At 48.2% G+C, this 10,143-nt stretch overlaps 1 pseudogene; it reads right to left on the bottom strand.

The window, feature by feature from the left end:
* Positions 1 to 2,787: 2,787 nt before the first annotated feature.
* On the bottom strand, positions 2,788 to 3,219 carry LOC123522367 (annotated as a pseudogene).
* Between the last annotated feature and the right edge of the window lie 6,924 nt (positions 3,220 to 10,143).

Raw genomic sequence — 10,143 nt, forward strand, 5'->3', positions numbered from 1 at the left:
ACCTCTAATATCTTTGAAATTCAAAAGCTGCCGGAAGGCATGGTAGTGATTATGGGCTTTATGGGGAGAAAGACAATGAAAGGGGTTGTTCCAGTCCCAGTTATAAAATCATGGGCATTGGGAGGAGAGAGGAGGAGCTCCTGGGTGCCTCACATTAGGGATGATGCCTGTTGAGATAAGGGAGAAGTAAACAGAGACAGGGCAGAACTGATGTCCTGCCAAGCTTGTCCTTTCCCCTCCTGGTGCCAAGCAGTGGCCATCGATGGTATGATTGTGCATGCGGATGTCTGACCAGGCTGAGAGGAAGCATGGGCTGTAGAACAATGACCACTCTTGTGATGGGTTTGGTTTTTAAATCTCTTCTATTTAAGATTAGAAACTTTGTTAGTCCGGGTAGACTAGAGAAACACATTCATAGACATGTGTATAAGAAAGAGCTTTATATATAAGAGCAATTGTACATTAAGATAGCATCCCAGCCCAGTCCAAGCCCATAAGTCCGATATTAGCCCCTATGCCCATTACCAGTCTACAAATTCCTCTTCATACCCACACAACACATGCAATGATGCTGAATGCAGGAAGATCACAGGCCAATGGGTGGGAAGTCTTGTGGCTCTAGTGGCGGTAGAGGCATCTCGATGTTGGCAGGGGTTTCCACATGCTTCCTCCAGCTCAGGGCACTAGCATAGTTCCATGTGTCTTGTCAGTTGCAATGTCTCCCAGTGAGTGAGCTGAGCTAGAGTAGCTCCCACCTCTGAGGAGGAAGACAGGGTTCTCCAGCATCCTCGGGAGAAGGTTATGCCCACACAGAGGCCTCATTGGTTGTGACTTGATTGACAGGAGAGACTCCACCCCTTCACTCTTAATCCTCTCAAATTGACAAACGATTGTGTAACTACCACAGACACCAACATGTAAAACTGGTCTGAAGTGATCTCGGCATCCACCGCCACCAGCACCCCCACCCCCCATGAACCTAAAAAAACCCACAGATGATAATACCCCGTTTCCCCGAAAATAAGACAATGTCTTCTATTAATTTTTGCTCCCAAAGATGCGCTAGGTCTTATTTTCAGGGGATGTCTTATTTTTCCATGAAGAAGAACACGGTACACATTTATTGTTTATTATCTTATTAAAAGAGACCTCGCATTTCCTGTCTGCTCTGGCTGCGCAGCAGCCAACAGTGAGCTGTGCCGCGGCGCCTACCGCTAAGGTCCAGAGTCCAGTTACGGTAGCCTCAGGGGGTCTTGTTTTCGGGGGGGATGCCTTATATTTCAGCGAGAGGCAAAACTGTAAGTAGGTCTTATTTTCGGGGGATGTCTTACTTTCGGGGAAATGGTACATTTAGGGTTTGCTTTTCATTGATTTCTATGGTGTTGGTTTTGGGTACCGTCAACCCTTTCCCGACTCATGGAGACCCTGCTGATGAAACAGAACCGCCTCGTTGGTTTTCTTGGTTGTAATCTTTATGGAAGCGGATCAGCAGGCCATCCTTCCTGAGAGCTGCCAGCTTTGTGCCTGGCAGCCGGTGCTTAACCACTGTACCACCAGGGCTCCTTTCCTTGGTTCCTAGAGAGTCCTGGGAAGGGCAAGGGTTCATGGCTTCAAATGAAACCAAAAATGGCTCACCCCTCCCTTGAAGGTGGCAGCATGGATGCATAGGAAGACCAGGATGACGATTGAGGTCGGACTTCTAGATCCCAAGTGGTATCTGCCTCAACTGCCAGAGTAAGGATGGGTTTCTCCAGTCTTTAAAACAATGTATCCCTTCCAAAAGGCCCTCTTCGAATAGCTTTACCTAGTTCTCAGCTCTCAAACTTCCTGTCATCCCAATGGATTCTGACTCAGAGGTCCAGCCACTCTAGCGCCGCCTGCCACCCACTGACACCATTGTTGTTAGTCGCCTTGGAGTCAACATGACTAACGGAGACCCCGTGTGCAGAGGAGAACTAACCGCTGTGCCCGGTTTACAAGGCTGATCTTTCAGAAGCAGATCGCCAAACCTGTCTCCTGAGGTGCCTCTGGGTCGGTTCTAACCTCCCACCTGTTGGTGAGTAGTTGAGCTCCCTCGGCTTCCATTTACTTACTCACTCCCGGCCACCGGTGCGACCATGCAGGACAGGGTAGAACTGCCCCGTGAGTTTCCGAGACTAATTCTTCAAAGGAGTAGAAAGCCCCATCTTTCTCCTGGGGAGCAGTTGGTGGGTTCGAACTGCTGGCCTTATAGTTAGCAGCCCAATGTGTAACCACTCTGACACCAGGGCTCCTGTCTGCTTACTAATTTGTACTAGATTAACTGATATCTGTTGGTGCCTTTTTAAAACAAAACAAAAAAAACCCTTTTTTTTTTACTGTGGTATATATATATATATATATAAATATGCAACAAAACATTTAACATTTCAACAATCTTCATATGTATATCATCACGTTGTTCAACCTTATTGTTTCCAGATTTTCCGTCACCCTGAACAGCAGCTCCACATTCCCAGAGCAATGGTTCCTCCTTTCCCTCTCCTTCCCTCCTACTCCTGGTAACCACTAACCAACGTTGGTCTCTTTTGCCTGTTGTAGATATTTCATGTAAGTACTTTTAAAAAAACACCCTGTTTCTTCCCCCTTTGTATCATTTACTCCAGGATTCTCACGTTTGAGGATCAACTCCTTATCCCCTGTGCCTTCAATCCCTCGTCTTTTCCCCCTGCAGAAAAACCCACCTGTATTTCTAATCTCACCTATTTTGTAAAGCATCTCCTGTAGGGTTTAACACACATTCTATCCTTTTTTTTTTTGAGCTAATACAATTTTATTGTTCAAACTGTACAGTTGGTTGGACCTGCTCATGCATCTTCACCAGTTGCTGGGGCGTCTCCACCTTTGGTGTTCCTGGTGTAAATTACTTGAGCTCTGTGTTTTGAAACCAGCTTGATAAGTCCTTTACCCAGCAGCTCCTGGAGGGCTGCCCTGGCCAGGGAGCCACGGATCTTCAATCTCTCAGACGACAGCTGGGGTGATCAGCTTATAGTTGGGAACCTCTTTACAGAGCTTGTCATGTGTGGCTTTGTCAAACAAGACCAGGTTATTGAGCTTGTCCTGAACTCCGCCTGTGGACCACTTGTTCTTCTGGGCCTGGCCCCCAGATGTGTTCACTGGGTCTTTGTCCTTCTTGGCTGACTTCCCGGCATCCTTCTTCTTGTCGTCCTTGGGCGGCATCATGAAGCTCGAAAGCACCTACCGCCGCAGCAGCCTCGCGAAGATGTCGGACAAAAAAAAGCCATTCTATCCTATAACCAAGGAACTAACGAGTTATTTGGTAGCTCTGATTAAAGAGCCCCCCTCGTAGCTAAATAGCATCCGGTGAAAGGGTAAGGAGAGAGGTTGGCAAGGCAGTTGCTCGCACAGCATGGCATCTTCTTCCCAACAGTCTCCAACTTTAGACTCCTTCGACCCAGCAGGGAAGGCATACCCCCACTGCCACCACCCCATCCTCACCCCTGCATTGGAGACTTGCTTGGGAGACACTCCAGGTCAAGAATTGGCTGAGTGTCCTTGTGGGTGGCGTGGGGGTGGGCGGGTAGGTGGAGGGAGTGGCCTCTGTTCTTTGTGATTTCTGTTCTTTCTCACGCTTTCCTGCCCCATTTTCAGAATGTCCCCACTGGATGAGACGTTGTCTGCCCTCCACACGATATCATCAAGGGGGAGTGTCCTCAAGACCCTTGATTCATATTACCCAGGCCAGGCTGGCTATCCCAGAGAGTCAGGGGCTGAAGAGGTCTGCCTCTCAAATCGTCCTGCAGCTGCGGCACGATAGGAGCTGGGAGAGGTGTCTGGGGAGCTGGGAACAAAGCTCCGTAGAACGTGCCAAGGATTTCCAACTCTCCCACGAAGAGCCCTAGATCAGTGACTAGTGGCAGACTTGCCATTTGCAACTCCATCCATCGTTTTTTTGTCTTCTTTCATTTGCATAGATTTGAGCCAGTTAAGCATCAGCCAATACTCTCTTATAAATCAGGCTGTAACCCAATTTCTCTCTCTTTCTCGGCCTCGGCCTCTAAAGGATGAACCCTAGGTACAGTGTCCCTATAGATATGCCCCTGAAAAGGTCTCTGCAGGCCAAGTGTGTTGCTGTCGCACTGTGAGGTGCCATCGGGCCGGCTCCAGCTCACGGCGACCTCATGTAGAGCCGAATGGAACACTACCCGGTTTTGTGCCATCCTCACAATCGCTGTGATGTTTGAGCCCGTTGTTGCAGCCACCGTGTCACACCGCCTCGTTGAGGGGGCTTCCTCTTGTTTTTGACTTTCTACTTTATCAAGCATGATGTCTTTCTCCAGGGCCTGCTCCCCAGCTGGCGAGAGGCCCAACAAAGTATGCTCACTGTTGTCTCTAATGGCTCCTGGTGACCTCCTGTGTGTGTGCCGAGTAGCACTACCGCAGGGGGGTTAAGGCTGGGGCCTTTGAGATGCCTCTGACTGGGTTTTAACCGCTAGTTTTCTGACGAGTAGTCCAATGCTTAACTCTTTGCTCTGCCCAGGGACTATTTTTAATGTCCTAAATGAGGGGGCTCCTTTCTTAAAGGAACCCAGGATGAGGGTTCCACTTGTGGGCTGGTCATCAGCCCTTAAAGGTCATTGTTTTTAGTAAGAAAGCTGAGGATCCCAAGGGTCCCTGGGTTCACAACATTGATGAGAAAACAAGGACCAAACCTTAGGTCTCTGGCTGGCAGTCCAGTGTTCTTAACACAGGAGCGTGAACGTTCTAATCTTGATTCTCTTGTATTTTTAGTTAGGTCCTTTCTTCTTCCACTTAAAAATCACTTTCATTGGATTATGTTTTAAAATTCAAAAGCATGTATAAAATAAAGCGTATCATCCCACGGATTACCATTATAGAAAGTCAGTAACGCCGCTTGCTGAGAGGCTTCCATGTTGATATGTGCTGAACAGGTTTCAGTGGGGTTTCCGGACTAAGATGGACGAGAAAGAAAGGCCTGGTGAGCTACTCCTCAACAAAGCCAACCAGTGGAAACCCTGTGGATGGCAACAGTCTGATCTCCAACCAATCAGAATAATGGTGAAACGCAGTTCAAATCTGCGAGTCACTGCCCTGGAGACAGAAGCAGTCTGCTGTCATAAAGCCCTATAGGAGTGTTCTACTCTGTTCCATAGGCTTGCAATTTACAGTGAACCCTCGTTTATCGCGGTTAATTGGTTCTAGACCCTACCGTGATAAATGAAATTCGGCGAAGTAGGATTCCTTATTTGTAAATCAAATATTTTCGTAGTTAGAGCATAGAGGACATGAAAAAACACCCTTTAGTCACCATTACACTCATATTACCCAATTTGTTAAATGAAAAAGGGAAAATACAGTAAAACATTTTGGACGTTACAATTATCATTTATTATTTATTATATTATTTATGGCCTCTAGTTTACAGTATTACATATTTCACATACAGTATTATTATACATAGTTCTTACAAATACTGTAACCAATAGCCTATGAAATGACTTAAGGGATGTACTCTACAGGTGGGTCGCCGTCTTTTTCCTCTGAAGGAGCGGGTGTAGGCAGTGGGTGCTGTTACGCAAAAACCGCGATAGAGTGAAGCCGCGGAAGTCGAAGCGCGAAGTGGCGAGGGTTCACTGTACTAGAATTACATTGACAGCACTGGGTTTGGGCTTGGTAAACTATATATAAACATAATGTATACATTCTTGCATATATAGACAGAGGTACATTTTTTTTTCAAAACCATTTTATTGGGAGTTAATACAGATATCATTCCATAGTTGAGTCACCTCAGGCAGCCTTGTACAATTGCTACCACAATGTGTTTCAAAACATTCTCTTTTGGAAACTCTTGAACTCCTTGACATCGGCTCCCTTTTACACCCCACCTCCCACCACACACACATAAGTATGTTTTAAAATACACGTTTGATTTCTAAATAGCTCTTTGAAAGCCTTATGTAGGGTGGCTGTGAGTAGGAAGCTACTTGATGGCAGCGGGTTTAGTCATAATAATGTATCCCAATTGATTTCCCAGTTGTGATCCTGGGCCTTACTAATGAAAGATGGTAGCAGTCGAAGAAACGTGTGCAACAGATGGGAATTCTCTGCCCTACCTTCATGAATAATTTTGCAAATCTAAAGTTATTTTAAAATCCAAAGTGTATTTTGAAGTGTATTCGTATCTCTAGATGCAGAAGTGTATCTGTGTGTCGTCAAGTCAGTTCCAGCTGACAGCAGCTCTCTAGGACAGAGCCTCAGCTTCCTCTTGTGGGGCGGCTGGGGGTGTGAATCACCAACCTGTGGCTAGCAGCTCAATACCTAACCCACAGGGCCAGAGGACCTCCTCATTCCTTTCAAATGACCTTGTTGGGTTCCAGGCCCCCATCGAGGACACCCAGCACATTTAATTGTCATGTCTCTTTGGGTGCTTCTTGGCTATGATGGCTTTAAATAGATTTACTTTTGTAACACAGATGGAAGCCCTTTTCCTATCAGAAAGCTGCGTGTTCTGGTCTGTGTGTGCTGCTTTTTACATCTGTTTAGATCACCACAGTGCTCCATTGATTGCCTATGCCCATTGTTTTATACTGCCTCGGGCAGGCAGCCGTTGTCTGAATGCGCAGCTGGACCTAGGTGCTGCCTAGTGAATTAGTCACATGCTCCCTGCTGCCTCAGAGTTTGGACAAGATGAGAGGCCTGGGACCCTGCGGTGGGTGAATTGATCAAGCTCAGAGGGAGGGAACAGCACGATCTGGAGTACTGAGTCACCATCGCCACTCACACCTCACCCCACATGTGCTCCCTGCATATGTGAATGCTTACTTCTCTGGCTGAAACACTTGATCGTGAGGCTGGTTGGACTTGATGTGCGAGGCTCCAGCAGAGAGTGGAGCTTGGTAACTGCTTAGTCTGAATTGACTAGAGAAACACATTCATAGACACTCATATGTGTGTAAGAGAGAACTTTATATCAAAGAGCAATTGTACATTAAGAAAACATCCCAGCCTAGTCCAGATTAAGTCCCTAAGTCTGATATTAGCCCATATGTCTATATGAGTCCATAAATCCTCTTCAGACTCATGCAACACATGCAATGACGCCAAGTACAGGAAGATCACAGGCCAACGGGGGGCAAATCTTATGGATCCAGTGGTGGTGGAATCATCTCAGCACTGGCTGGGTCTCCATGTGGCTCCTCCAGCTCTAAGGCTGCTATCAGCCTAGCTCCATGCGTCTTGTCATCAGGAATATCTTACAGGGAGACAAAGCAGAGAGAGTGTCTCCCATTTCCAGGAGGAATACCGGAGTTCCCAGAATCCTCAGGAGAAGGCCATGCCCAAACAGAGCCCTCATTGGCCATGGCCTGATAGACTCCACCCCTTTTCAAGTTGACAGGAGATTATGTAACTATCACAGTAACCATGGGAGTCAAGCAACATCTGGGCATTGCCTTGATGTTCAGAGGGACATTTCTAGTGCCACTTGGTGGCCCCCTGTCAGGAGTACTTGAATAGAGAGTTGGTATTAACTTAGGAGTCTCTGGGTGGTGCACAGGGAGCACGGTTGCTAACTGAGGTTCTAGTCCACCCAGATGCACCTGGGAGGAACAGAACGGTCTGGTGATCTGCTTCAGAAAACTCAGCCGCTGAAACCCCGAGGAGCACAGTTCTACAGGGAGCCACACGCGGGTCTCCATCAAGGAGACATGACTCAGCAGTACCATGTTCGTGAACCTGTGAAAGAAGCTCCTAACGGGCAGCTGTTACAACTGGAAGGGACCTGAAAATGCCCCCAGCCAACGCCCCCCCCCCACCAGAGAGGGCAGCATGGCTTCTCTTGCTGCCACTTTCTTCTGGCTCCTTCACCCTCACCACCACATCAAAGACACTCATCCGGTTAACGTTAGTGGATGACAGACATGTTTTCAACCACTTCTGAACAGGTTCTGAGTTCCAGAAGGGAATTTCACATTTCTTCAGGCCATCACCTTAGAAGAGCTAGTACATATTTTGAAACAACTCAGAAAAAAGGAAAAAAAATTAATAAAGTATAGTCGATTAAATTCAGATTTGGTTCTCCATGGATGTCCCTTGGAATTGGCCCTAGCCTCTGACCTGCTTTAAGCTCCCCTCCCCCCCCCCAACCCCCCCCCGACCTTCACCACCATGGACCCTCAACTTGACCTCCAGCTCCCAAAGCAGAGGTTTAGGACTGCTATCCTGCCTCCAGGCATTGCAAGGTCTTTTTAGGATTTCCTTGGGCTTGGAGCTTCATAAACTCAAGGAAAGGGAAAAAATAGACAGCTCTTTCTGTCTCGGTCAGCAGAAGCCCCTGACTGTAAATTAGAGCAGACCACGGTTCAGAGAGGAGTCAGGGAGTCATGGTCAGGAGCTTCCTTCTTTGCAGCCTGTGAGGTAGACCCGACAGTGTGTGATCCAGGCCTGGGCAGAGGTGCCAAGCTAGGGAGTTACTCAGGAAAGGTGGAGACACATTCAACTGGTTTTTCTCACCCAACACGCTCTCTCTGCCAGGCCCCAGCAAGCATTTGAGACTGGCACATTCCCACCACCCTGGCTGCCAACACTTCAAGATGATGGACAGCTTGTCCAAGGCTCCGTGGGGGCAGAGGACATCTGCACCTGCCTGTGTGCCTCTGTGCTTCTGCTCCTTCTGGAACTCAGGACCTGTTCCGAAGTGGGGAGATGGGCCCTCTGATCAGACAGGTCAGCAGACACCTAAGAAGTACTTTGCAAAATGCAATTGCTTAATAAGACATAGGCATTACCAGGCGACCTAGGGCCACCATGTTCAGGAGACCAGGAGGTTTTCAGGGAAAGGGCGACTTGGGAAGCGACTCGAGTGGGTGAGGGTGCCCTCCTGGGGGATTAAAAGGATACCCAAGCCCGGATATGGAGTAGGAGACAAAATAGTAACTTTGCTCCCAGGGAGTCTTTACTCTCCCAAATGCTGATTTCATTGACCCAAATCAGGTCTCTGCTGCTATTTGCTGGGATCTATTTTAAGAGAGTCTTATAAATATACAAAGGAGGAAATGCTGGGAGGAGGGTGGCAAGAGGATGTGGTTCCATTCCAGGACAGGATCTGACTGAAATCACACCTCCCCTCTGGATTCCAAGCTGACAGGAGGGATGCCTCTCAAGTGGTGTTTGGAAAGAGGTGCTGAGAGCAGAACTGGCCTCGAGAAATGCCGACCAGTCCTGATGATGTGTGTCCCGGGGAGGAGGACAGGGAAGTGGTGGGGTGGTGGGGACAGCATGGGAGATCATTGCCAGTCATCACCGGCTACACCAACAGTGTCTTCCCGGAGGATGGAGGCTCAGTCTTAGTGAGTTCCATCAGTACTTACGGAATTGAAACTTGACAAGGCTTCACATCCAGGAAAATAAGCACAACCCTCCCCCTTACTTTTTAGGTAGGTGAGTGCTGGGGCCAAGTTGCTCCAGCTAACTGATTGCTTCATCTCTAAGGCAAGTTTAGAGGAGCGTGGGGCACCTGGAGAAGCAGTGGTGGGGACCAATGTGTATGGCTAAGCCATGGCAGCAAAAGGGCGGGCAAGAGGGCACCAGATACCCACCCGGCAATTGTGCACAAGACAAGCCTTTGAAGAACGGGAATTCTACACGCTTTTGTCCAGATGCTGAGCTGGCTACCTGCTGGCTTTGTAAGCTGTCGAAGTAAGAAGGCTATTGTGTCAACTCTTGGAGGGGTTGGTGTGGTCTTCCTGGGGGCTAAGAAAGCCTGTGGGTAGGAGTAGCAACTCTCCCTGATCCTCAGGTTTCTTCCTGAGAAATGCTTTGTGGGAGGTGCTCGGCTGGGGGAGGGCTGGTAAGGGGAGTCGGCTGGGCTGCAGGGAGGCAGGCTCTTTCAAGTGCTAGTCAGACTCTTTTGTAAGCTGTTTACCCTGCCACAGACCCAAGGGTGCAATGTGAGTCATTTAATCTAATTGGTTTAATAAGTAAATGATCTGGGTACAAAGAGGAGGGGGTTGGGCACGGGAGGGAGGGGCAGCACTATCTACAAACCACAGGGAGTCAGCTATGAAAAGAAACCTGTTGCCAGCTCTCTACAGATCCTAATAATTCAACTGGGGTAGTGAT

Source organism: Echinops telfairi, unplaced genomic scaffold (assembly GCF_000313985.2).
Source record: "Echinops telfairi isolate 266 unplaced genomic scaffold, ASM31398v2 ScPeMD7_6273;HRSCAF=7185, whole genome shotgun sequence".
NCBI classification, from domain to species: Eukaryota; Metazoa; Chordata; class Mammalia; order Afrosoricida; family Tenrecidae; genus Echinops; species Echinops telfairi.